Genomic DNA, 12,977 nt, shown 5'->3' on the forward strand with positions numbered 1-12,977 from the left:
GACGTGACCTCAGGTGATGTGCCCCCTCCCTGCCCTGAAATGTCCCTTCTACCCACCATTCCCACAGTAGGAACCATTTTCAAGGAAACAACTTCAAGAGGGCCAGGTACTGTTGAGACTGTCTGGACTATATACATGACTGTAGGCAGGTAAGGCCTCTAGAAACTTTCAAGATTCTGACAGGTGGTCTGCGTAGCTACCCTTCTTAGCGCCACCCAAGGCGTAGGCAAGTTCCCTTGCTTGCTGAACCTGCCACCAGCCAGTCTGGAGTGGCCTGCCTCTTCCTTGCGTCCCTTACCCTCTGTGTACTGGGAGCCAGTTTACAAACTAGTGCTAAATTGACCCCAAATATCCTTTTTCCCCTTCCCCCTGGTAGCATTTAGGAAATGAAAACCCAGTCTGGTCTTGAATGGTTTGTTTCATGCCTCATTACTACTGTCGGTTATAACACTGAAGCAGTGAACGTGTCACTTTAAGAGGAAAAACCTTAGCCTGGAACTGATGAATCAGGTGTGAAATGCTCTATTTGATATATTTAGATGGATCCTTTTGTAGATTTATGCTTCAAAATTGAAGAAAAAACATTTTATACACTGAAGTCTGATTCAAGCTGTAGCTCAAAAATATCTACAAACACTGCCACTCTTTCCTTATGAAAAACAGAAATATAGATCACTATTTTTCTACAGTAAAATGCATGACTTTTAACATCAACCAATATAACGGGGTACTCTAGTGACCCAAGCCATACAGGCTACTGAAGCCATTGCTGTTGCTAGCAAAAAGCATTTGGCAGTGTAGGCAATTCTGCTTCTAAATTTTCTCTTATGTATTTGAATTACAATGATTTTATCACACATGCAACTCTGCACTAATTCCTAAATGATGATGGATAGCAGGTGTGTCATTATAATTTAATGTCAGCTGGAAAAGAAGGGGTAAATTTTAAAAATGCAAAAACCTGCAATAACAGCTTGCTTCAAGTCTCTGCTCTCTCAAGCCCTATCTCTAAGGGAGATAAAATAATGAAAAATACTTGGCTAAACTGCTGGCAAAACTCTTGTTTGTACGACTCGTGCAAAAGACCCTTGGGACTAGCAGTAGAATCCTTGCTGTTGATAGGCTGGTTAAATAGAGGACTGTTAGCTTCAGACAGGCTAGATTGATTACCCGGCAGCAGGAGCTGGACTCAGAGCTGAGTGAGCGTCAGGGTGAAAAGGAGAGGGGAACGCGAGGTGCGGAGGAAGGCAGGGCACGTTCCTGTTCCCTGGCAGCGCTGTGTGACTGCTGGGGCAGATTACCTTGCTTTGTAGCCCCCTCACTCAACAACTTACTGAGGTGCCTTTTCTTTTACGAGAGGATGTCAGCTACGAGCCCCAGCAAGAAATAACAGCCTTCACCTTGGAATAGTTCATCTCACTCCTGCATCACTAAAGAGGATTGTGAAAAGAAAACAACAGTCAAGTCTCCTTTCCAGCCCCATTCTGTTCCAGAATTGAACAGAAACAGTTACATGCTCCAGGTAAGGAAATTAAATTTTTATCTCTGGATTCTTTTTTGGTCATTCACAGTAAAATGAATCACAGCTTCATGTGTTTTCAAAACTGAGTTTGCAGTGATGTGTTAGAGTCAATGCAATACATAGGCATGTGGATTTAGAAATGTGTTGTTGCATGTTTGTAAGAATATCTTTGATGTTTTACTCTGGGTACATACAAGTTTCTTTTTATAAGACCAGAAGATTTAAAGTTTATGTAGCTGATACTCTGTATGAAGAAGAGAAATAAGCAATGTCCATACTAAAAAGAGCAGTTTTGGTGACAACCTTAAAATATATTTACATACAATGTTCTTAGCTATTAAATAACTTTGGGAAATAATAGCATATCATGAAAGGACTATTACTGTGTTAAATGGCTACTTTTGTATGTCATGCATAGAAGCCACTCTATGCTTTTCCATGACTGTCAGGGGTTTTTTTTCTTCTTCTTCTTCTTAAATCTGTCTTTTGATTGCAGTCTTAACTCTTTGATATAAACATGATGTGTCTTAATGATGTGACATTAGACTGCCATCTTATTATGTGTAAGCTATGGATTGCTAGCATTTGATCTTAAAGTACAGAGCTAAGGCAAAGAAATAAGACTGTGGAGATGTTCAGCTTTTCTAGAGTTCATAGCTGGAACTGCAGTCCCATCAATTAATGCTTGAAGTGTCAACTGGTAAAGTGTCTGTGAACGTATAGGAACTTCGCACATCCTTACTTATCTACCGGAAACAGGATTATTATTATTATTATTTTTTTGAGTAAAGAGATTGGATAGAATATGAATAATGGGTTAGAGCAATGCAGTACAGATGGGGCTGATTGACCTTAGGTGTATAGGTCACAGATGTCAACTGATAAAGAGACAGCATTCTGCTATCAGAAGAAAAGGATTTATTTCAATCTTACTCAAATGAAACTGGTTTATGACCTTTATTATGTCAATTTATTTGATTTTGAATCAATGAGCAGAGATATTTTATCCCAAGATCTGTTCTGAGTGGACTTTTGAGTGAGGTTCTCTGAGTCACTGCTGTAATCAAAGATCACATTGCTATCTGTGATAAGTCAGCAAAACTTTTTTACTATGTTTTCAATGTTTCAAATAAGAATATGATTGACAATACTCTTGGGGGCCAACATAGCTGAACTTAGGAATATTACATACCCTGACTGCCTGTACTTGTATGGGTGTTTCACCCTTGCTTATATTTTAAATATAACTTTATATTTGAGGAAAATAATTCTTCATGATATCTATTTTGTCTTTCAAATGTGGAATACTGTTTTAATTAGTCATAATAATATAAATTCTATACCTACCTAGGTGTTTCCATTTATAATAACCATATCAGCTGTGAATTTAACTTTTGTTAAGTACAATTTGTCTAAAGAAATAGAAATGTATATTAGAGAATATTGAATATTTTTATCTTTGAACTGAGTCATTTGAAAAAAAAATGTACTCATCTCTTTTGAGTATTATGTTTTAGAGATTAATGCCAAACTACTGATTGGGGAGGGTGTCAGGCACTGTGGGCCATACATTTTATGTATACAGTAGCAATTTATATCAAGTACATATGCAGCTTTTATTATAAATCTATTAATTATCTTGCTTAATTATTGATTTGCTTATATTACATTGAGTATGCTAATTTTCTATGCAACTTACACCAAATTGTGTTTTTAATTCTTCCACTTTATTGTTTATGCAAACAATCTGACATATCTCTCCAAAGGATAAAATTAGGATTTAACTAATTCATTTAGTCATCTTTCAATGTAATACACCAAGTTATTTAAAATTCCATAATTTTTGCTGCAATAATCTTAACTATCTAACCTATTTATACAGTACAGTTTGCTTATAGCACTCATTTATGAGTTACATTGAAGAACAAATTATCAATTGAATTGCATGCTTTTTTATGAGACCATTCATATTTTAACATGGGAAGATGTAAGCACCCTTACTTAATACTTTTCTATGAATAGGTATGGTTTTTGGTTAAAAAGACTTTAAAAATAATTTCTTAAACTGTATGACTCTTGTACTTAGGTATTGTTTTTAGCTTACACTCTGTTGCCTTTTTCTGTTATCTTACACCTTCTGTGATTACTCCTATAAGGTATTTGATTCCCAAATCTTCTTAAAAAGAAATTGTCTCAGGAAGGAAATAAAGCAAGTTCTTTTTAAAACAACAATTCACATTTTCCAACTATGTAATTCATGTGTCACCTGCATTTCAGATTAGTGCTCTTCTGTGAACACCATTGCGGAAGACAAGGAGGGTCCTAGCAGTCATGTATATAAGCATGTCTGAGTCTAAACCGAGCTATTTACTTATTCAATTCAGCTTAGGAATTCTTTCTTTTCTTTGCATTTTTGAGAGGGCTCAGTTTGACATTTTATTCAAACTTCCATTCACTGTGATGGTATCAGATTTCTTTCCTGATTACTCATTTTGGCCATAGTGAACAAACAAGAATTCAGGAAGTACATCTTCAGTTTTTATAGAAAGCTGAACCGTTAGGGGGCTCTTTCTTCCTGTGTTATACTCAGCAAAGCTCTGAGAGAGGTGACGCTGCTTTCTTATTTTCTCTATTTTTAAATTGTGAGTACCACTTGAAGTAGTTTTCCCCTACTCCTCACAAAAGGAACATTTCAAATCAAGAATTCCTTATTTTCACAGGAAAGTGAATTTATCCTGTGCTGTCTAAATTAATTATCTTTAAAATATTCTTGCATATAAGTTGATTCATCTTTGAAAATAACAATGGCTTGAAATATTAAAATGACCAGTTTTAGGCAAATTTAAAGACTATATGTTATACAACTAGTATCACAAGAAATGTTAAAATGAGGATAAATTGAAATGCAGAAACTTCCTTTCAATTGTCTGCAGATATCTGTGAACAGTACAGAAAGAATGAATGACTCTGGGCTCATGTGCAGTTTGCTTTCAGCAGAAAACAGCAGGCAGCTAAAAGGGAACATTACTTGTTTCTTACACAAATAGACATGGAAGAATAAAAAATAATGGGAAAGTTTCTCTATCCATACACATGTAGGAAATGTATTTTTTAATTCCAAAATTGTTTTCTTCACTATCCTACAAGTAATTTTCATAAATATACATAGATGGTAATACAAAGGTTGATTATGGGGGGGAAAGGGTGTTTCTTGTATTATTTTTGAAATCCATACATCTTGAATCACACTGCAAACTTTCTTAATAAATAGAAACACAGTCCTCCCATCTCCACAGCAGCTAAAGATGTCCTCTCATGGCAGGACTTGTTTGGGAGTAAGTCAACACTTAACAAGGTGTCTATACAAAAGCAATCTGTTTAATGGGTCTAGGCATTTCATCAGATGAAGCCAGGTCCATGGAATGAGAAAGAAGTGACAGGCATCTGAGAGAGATTTCTTTTGGGGAGTGAGAGAAGAGGAAGGATTCTGAGCAATGAATCACAGAATTCAATCCCATACTGAAAGGCTCACTGATTTATCAGGGTAGAAGAGTAGTTGCTTAAAGAAAATGGAAAGATGGAAATGATACAGACATTTCCTTTCTGGTGCTTTGAAAGTGAATAAGCAAGGATGTATCCTTTGTTTGAAAATCTACAGATGTTGAAAGGGGTGAATTTTGAATGTAACTAGGATAATATACATAGTTATGTGGGGATCATTTCAAGTCCACCTGGAACAAGCCTGTATATACTCTAAAGCAGTTCTGATTTGAGTGGGGCTCCTAATGCTACAGATTTGATGTAACAGTATGAAAACATTTTAAGAAATTTAAATTTATTCTAGAGAAAAGATTTTTTTATGTTAAAGTAGAATAGCTTTGGAGATGAAGACAGAGGTAAAACTGAAAATAAGACAAAGAAATGCAAATGTATTGACTGCACATGAAATTTTTTAACGTTGCAAAATTTTATCCAGAACAAAGAGACAGATATAACAATGCAAGTTAAATATTCATGTTTTCTCTTTGATGTAGAAAGATGTGGAAATGCCATTGATGTGTACATTCATAAGGTATAAAGAGAAAGCGCTACAGAGATGTACAAAGTAGGAAAACCAGTAACTGCTTATAGGTAACTACCGATATTATGGCCTAATATCACACTTTCAAAGGAAGCAAGGTAGCTCATTCCTACTGAGTTTACCCTAATGGAAGAGATACATGATTTCAGTAATTAAAAAGCATAAATATGTTTATCTTCAATGCTGGTGTTGTTTCTCTCACCAGTGAACTGAACGGCACTCTGCAAAATCGCCCTTTAGCCTTTCCATCATTGTGAAACCAAGTTTGTGTATGGTTAGGTGAGGATGTTTGTGTGTGTGTTTGGGAGTAGTTATTTTAAGAGCTTGACTAACATGAAAATGTAATCACCTTTACTGCGACATGATTTGTGCCCTAACTCTTCCACTTCCTACTTTAATAAGTTATTCTCACTGTATTCAATCCCTTCCTCACCACTGCACACACACACACACACACACACACACACACACACACACAGACAATATGATTATCTCCGGTTGTTTTATATTAGAATTTGCTTAGATATGATCTTAGATCAGTCCATATTATGCCTTTTCTAACAGATTTGTTTCCTGTCCATTAGAACTGTGACTTGCATCATGTAACTAAATCCTTAAACCTTGTTGTTTACCAAATTCCAGTCACTCTGAATTGTGAAGGAGAGGATTTGGGCACAGAATTACTGAGACTAATGGAGCATAATGTATTATAACAGGACATCCATATTTTTATTAATAGAATGGTTAAGATATAGACTGGAATAAGAATGACCGTTATTAATTGTCTACTAGATATACTAATGTTACTCATCTCCAATTATCCACTCTCACCCATGCTTGGCAGCAATAAAGTAGAAGAAGATCCATAGTGAACCATGGTGTATAACAAAGAATATTTTAGAGCAGACATGGTAAATGGCTTTCAAACATCTATGACATACCCATTTTTTAAATGAATATACTTATTTTTTTTTATCAGTTTCAGGTTTTTACTGAAAAATGAAAGAACATGGAGTTCCCATTTAGCCCTTCACCTCCATCTCCCCTCCCCTACCAGTTTACCTATATTAACACCTCCCATCTATGGGGTACATTGGTTATAATTAATGGGCCATTATTGATAAAGTATAATTCACTAAAGTCCATAGTTTATATTAGAATTCACTCTTTGTCATGTATGTCCTATAGGTTTTGACAAATGTGTAATGACACGTATATCCACTATATATTTACACACTGAGCAGTTCCAATACCTTAAAATTCCCCTGTGCCCCATCTGAATGGGTTGCCCCCTTTCTCCCTTCCCAAACCCCAACCTCTGATCTCTTTTTTACTGTCTCCATAGTTTTACCTTTACAAGAATGTCATGCTGTTGCAATCACACAATGTGCAGGCTTTTCAGATTGGCCTCTTTCACTAGCAATATGCATTTACTGTAAAGTTCCTCCCTGTCTTTTTGAGGCTTGATATCTCATTTCTTCTCATTGCTGAAAATATTCCACTGTACACATTAGCCAATTTATTTATCCCTGTATACACTGAAAGGCATCTTGGTTGCTTCCACGTTTTGGCAATTATGAATAAAGCTACTGAAAACACCCATGTGCAGGTTTTTGTGTAGATGAAAGTTTTCAATTCATTTGGGTAAATACTGATGAGCATGATTGCTTCTTCATATGGTAAGAATGTGTTTAGTCTTGTAAGAAACAGTCAAATTGTCTTCCAAAGTGGATGTAAAATTTTGCATTCCCACCAGCAATGACTAAGAGCTTCTGGTTGCTCTGCACATTGCCAGAATTTGAAGTTGTCAGTGTTCTGGATTTTAGTCAAATAGATATATAATATATCTTGTTATTTTTGACATATAGTTTTGATTGGTAACAGCTGCTAGTGTCATGTTGAGAATAATTGTAAGGCACATCATGGTCTTCAGGAAACATGTCCATAATCAGTTGGCAATATTTCCTTGCCAAATTGCTTTATGTTTTCCCTTTGCAGGATAGGATTTGTGTGTGTGTGTGTGTGTGTGTGTGTGAGTGTGTGTGTGTGTGAGTGTGTGTGTGTGTGTGTGTGTGTGTGTGTGTGTGTGTGTGTGGAGGGAGCAGCAAGATAGTCCATTACTTATACCACTCATTAGCTACTCATAATTTAGGGTTCTAGTGGAATGAGTGTATAAATTAAAGCAATCAAGTAATTCAATTCCACATTTGTCAATTATCAAACAGTAACAATAAGTTTCTATTTTTAAAGTACTATGATTGAATTAAGGGATACAAGTCAGCATTTTCAGTTCCATATTGCACTTTCTAGCCATATGGGTAAAAATAGCTAGCTTCATATTGTTTATAATAGAAATCCAATATTCAGGTATATGGAGATTCTTCATAATCTGGCTTTGACTAAAACTTCTGACATCATTGCTGATTACTCTGAACTCAAGCTAAGATGAATTTTCCCTCTTCACCAAAGTGCTCTCAACTTTTGCCTGTACTAGTCTTCCAGATTTGACTGGCCTTCCTTACCTTCTCTACTAATTCAGACATTACCAATCTTTCTACAAACTCTATAGAATCCTTCTAGTCTTAACCACATAAACCCACATTGTTAGCTAAACATTTACCATGTCTGTATGACATCCTTCTATTCAATCTGTATGATTCAGAAAGGGAAAGAAAATCCTTTGCATTAATTTTTTCAGTCCTCAAAGTGTAGTGTTCATGCCACTTATTAATGCATATTAAAGCAATAAATTAAATAATTGCTTTTATTAGTGTAAACTATGTACATGATTTTTGAAAATGTTGTATCTCCAATTTCTTTTTTCCCCTAAAATAGTAGCAATCTAGTTGAGGAAAACTCATATGTTCTAAGCTTTACATGATGGTAGCTACCTGTAAGCTGTCTACGAAGGTACCTACCAAGTTAGCCATGCCACTTAACTGCTCTGTGCCTGCTTTCCTGTTTACTCGCTGGAACAATATGCAGTTGTAGTATGGAAGTTAAGTTACCATATAAATGCATCTTTTGTATATACAAAGTGCTATGGCTGAATATAGGGTCATTATGCAGTAAATATTATTAGATATACATCAGAAAACACAATTTAAGATCTTTGCTAAAAGAAAGCACTTAATGGCAGAGTATAAGGTGGAGATTAGTTTATGCTCCTTTTTTGGGGCATTAATTTGAATTTAAAAGATGTTGAAATAAGAGCCAAAGGATTGGACTATTTTGCTAACACACTAATTAAATTTTGAAGGTCTCTTGAAACTGCACAGATAAAGGTATATCTGAAGCATAAATAAAACCACCAGTCTTTGAAGTTGTTTAGAAGTCTTGCAAAATTACAGACAGGAAAAGTAAAATGCCACTGTCTGCTGAGTCACCATCTCCTTCTCTGGGGGTGGGTATGTGTGCTGGCATATTTATTCCTTGTAATTTGACTTATATTCTGAAGTGCCCTTTCTTGACATTCATTCAATAATTTATATGTGCTTTTAATACTCTTTTTCAAAAAGTTTAGTTGTCGGCTAGTAGAGGTACCCAGGGTATCATTTATACCATCTAGTTATCACATGCTTCCATCATAAATCAATGCAACTTTAACTTCTTGCCTGGAAATAGAGAACTTTTCAGTTCATTGCCGAGAATACTCCTAGATAAACCCTTTGTTAAACATACTGAGGACAGAATACTTTGACCCACAGCAACAAAATTATCACTCAGAACACTGGAAGTTTACCAGAGTAAATTTCTGAAGCCCAATTTTGAAATTCATTTGAGAGAGGAGAAAAAGAGAAAGAAGAGTTAAATAGCAAACTCAGTTTTTTCTGAGTCACTGAAGCAAATTGTTCTTCTAAACACTAGGTTATTGCCCTTCTTAGTCTAGGGCTTTAAAGAAGCGTTTTGTTTTGTTTTTACATTTGTAAGCCTGAGTTTCATTTTCCTTATCACAAAAATGTTAACAGTATTTATCTTATTAGAGTAATTTAAGGGTTCAATAGGTTCATACAACTAAAAAGCCTACAAGAGTGACTGACATATTCACAGTCATCAAAACAACAGTAGGACTGATATTTACATTAAATGCTTTTGAATCCACGGTGCTCAAAAATGGATCTAAAATGCCTTCTTATTATCATTCATTCATCCATTCAAGAAATATTACTGGGCAACTAATAGGTATGAAATTTTATTTTTAACTGTTGGAGTAGCTACAAAGATGGATAAAGAATAGTCTAGGGGTTCCCCATGTAGGAGACAAATCATAAAATTATGCTAGTGCATGAACTATTGTTTTTTTTTTACCTCCAAAATTGCCCCTGCATCCTCTAAAGTGAGGGTGGAGGCTCTGCAATCATTTCTCCTTCTCCCGCTTGCTGCCCCTGCAGTTCTGCCAGGAAAGTACTAAAGGGAGACGGGAGGTGGAAAGATGGAGAAGGGTTGTCCTTTCCTTTGTGCTTGCTGCTCTTGTCAGCGGTACCTGCACCCAGTACAGCGCTCTTCACCTCGGCTGCAGCCGCTGGTTCAAGTAGCATTTGCTTCCTGTCTTCAGCTGCTTCTAGAATTCAGGACACCACCTGCCCTGCCGCCTCAGTGGCTTCAATAACAGGCAAGCAGTGCCCGTTGCCTCCCACCAAAGGGCCCCTTCTCCATCTTTCAGGTCCTGAAATCCTTAATAAATAGTCCTTGAGAAAGCAAAATATTTCAAAGTCCTTTGTTTCAAAAAAAAAGTGGGGAAAATACTTCAAAACAGAGTATACACAATAAGTTTGCTCATATCATTTTTTTTTAAGTATTTATTTCCATCTGAAAGAAACCCAAGAATCCTTCTTTGTTTTCCCCGGGTCCACCATGTACTCTTCTGTACCTCACTGCTTTCTTCTTGAACTTTCAGTCTTCCAACATGTGTATTAAATGTTGTATTAAAATAACCATTGTGATTTCTGTTCTCCTGACTCAGTATTGACAGAGTTGACACTTTAAGTTGATGCACAAAGTGTTGACACCAAAAATGGAGTGGGATATCAGTATTGGGTTGGAAATTGATTCGATCATGTCCTTGACCTTGAGCACAGTTCTGAGTTATTTGCTAGCGGTAAACGGGATGCTAGTAATCTAGAGCATGCACTGGCTTCCCAATTAATCAAATAACCGACCGTGTTTATTTGTGATGAAGGACCTTCTGAAGCAAAGCTCCAGAAACCAACTCCTTACTGTCCATTACGATTTGTTCACAATAGTGATTACAAGACTATAAAGTGGTACAATTGTTTTAACTACACTTGAGAGCTTGCAGATAAACAAACAAGAAAAACAAACCATACATAAGCTCATGCTTATAAATTGTTAGATCAGATCATTACAAGAAAATCAGACAGCTTCTAAGCCCATCTGAGTGGATTGAGATTAAGCTGAGGAATGTAAAACCCTAAATTCCTCTAAACCTTTCTCATCAGTGGAAGAAACTGTACTTTGACTGACTGAGACTTGATTTCCCTTCCTTGATGATCCTATAATAATTTACCTGAGGGACCAGCTCTGCAAAGTTTGCCTATTTTCCTCAGGAATTGTCCTCCCCACTTATTATTTCATGGCCCATAATTAGAGTCAGGGCAATTCTAGCGCTCAGCATGCTCTAGAAAGACACATAAAAAATCTGACCTACAAGAAAGAAATTTATACTTAAAAATAATTGCAAGATTTGTTAACTGATACCAGCAAAAATTCCAGGGAGTGCGTGAGATACTGTATGCTAAGAGCATTAGACAAAGGATGACACAATGCAGTAGGGTATTGGGCTGAGTTTATCAATATGGTTGCACCTAACCCGGATTCTCTATTTAATAGAGATGCACATCTGAAAGCACACTAGGAGTTTCCTAAGTGGGCTAGCTGAAATGTACACTCACCAGTGACCTACATTCAAGGAGGCTGAAATACCATAATTCATTTATCAAATATAGAAGAAAGAATGCAAAGCCTTAGAGAGATGGAATGTTGAAGTAGATTTATTATGTGCAAGCTGCCTCCCTACTCTTCCTCCTTACTGCTACCTGGAGGACTCAGAGGATAATCTTTTCATGAAAGCATTGAAAAACAATAGCAGGTGAGGGTACCAGGCATTTTGAGTACCACTTGAAACATTTTATGGTGCTATACACAGCAGATCAGACATGAGAGTGTGAGATGTCACCATTGATTCTTCATTTGTTGACATTGAGATGAGCTCCTTGATATCAATAAATCAGAGGGAGGGATCCCAGAATAAAAGAAGCCGAGTAGATCATTGGCAAGGCTGTGATGTCTTATCAAATAAACAATAGGAACGAGTTACAGATAAGGATGTTTTTACTTAGCTGTTAGCCAACTAAGTGTGCTGTTTCTACTAAAATGTTGCTCATAATATATATAACAACAATTTATTTTTGTCTGTGACAACAAATGTGACTTGAGTTTTCAAAATGGGCAGTCATAGTCTTTAGCCCAGTTCCCAAAACAAAGCCAGTTCAATTATCTGAACAGCTTGATTGATGGGCCAGTCAGTGGATCTCCCCAAGTAAAAACCAGCCATGCTACATAAAGTATATATTGTAAATTTCCTGCATGCTCTGTTTAAAGGAATTTGTTTTCACTCTCAGGGTGACCATACATGGAGGAGAAGCAAATAGCAATCCCTGAAGAGTTACTGTCTTGCTCTGTTACTAATTTCTGATGACCCAGAATGGAAGATTGTGGTGGTCAGGTGATACATGAAATTTTGAACTACGTTTGAATCACAGTGGGCTCTGTTATTCTGTTAACCCACTCTGTGCTTCTTTCCCTAACTCCTGAAAATATACTTAATATAAGAATAATTGGCTAATAGCAACATCCTTACATTAGATTTCTGATCCTTAAAGTGAAGATTTAATGGAGGGGAGAGCCAAGTGAAATTTTGGGGAATTTCTCTGTTACAAATGGCAAACATAATATAGAATGTAATAATTGCTATTTTTTTAAATGCAAGATGCTTTGCAAAACATGAGACAATAAAGAAGAAATCACATATGTTTTTCTTTTCTCAATCTGAAAAGGGAGTCCGGTGAAGTAGATTTTGAGTTGTCTTTAATATAGAAGGATGTATAAAAGAATTGTGGGGAGAGGAAAGATATTCAGAATGCTCATGGAGGGTAAGGAAAGGTACATGTTGCTCAGCATGGCTGGGATGTGGGGTCTTCATGAGGATATAGGGACTACTCTACCTTGAAAAATAGTAGACAGGTAAACAGATTACCAAAATGTATTATGTATTATACTAAGGAATATGGACTTTGTGGATAAGTCCTTAAATGTTTTTAAATTCATAGGGTAATATGATCTGACTTGACAAAA

General features: G+C 36.2%; 1 protein-coding gene across 1 annotated transcript in view; it reads left to right on the forward strand.

Annotated features, from left to right (window-relative positions):
* The first annotated feature begins 1,191 nt into the window (after positions 1 to 1,191).
* Positions 1,192 to 12,977, forward strand: part of CDH18 (cadherin 18) — a 1,060,019-nt gene continuing 1,048,233 nt past the window's right edge. The window contains exon 1 of the mRNA XM_036896722.2: positions 1,192 to 1,522. The gene's annotated coding sequence lies outside the window, so the exon portion shown is untranslated. The remainder of the gene's footprint in view (positions 1,523 to 12,977) is intronic.

This window comes from Manis pentadactyla, chromosome 2 (assembly GCF_030020395.1).
Source record: "Manis pentadactyla isolate mManPen7 chromosome 2, mManPen7.hap1, whole genome shotgun sequence".
Classification (NCBI taxonomy): domain Eukaryota; kingdom Metazoa; phylum Chordata; class Mammalia; order Pholidota; family Manidae; genus Manis; species Manis pentadactyla.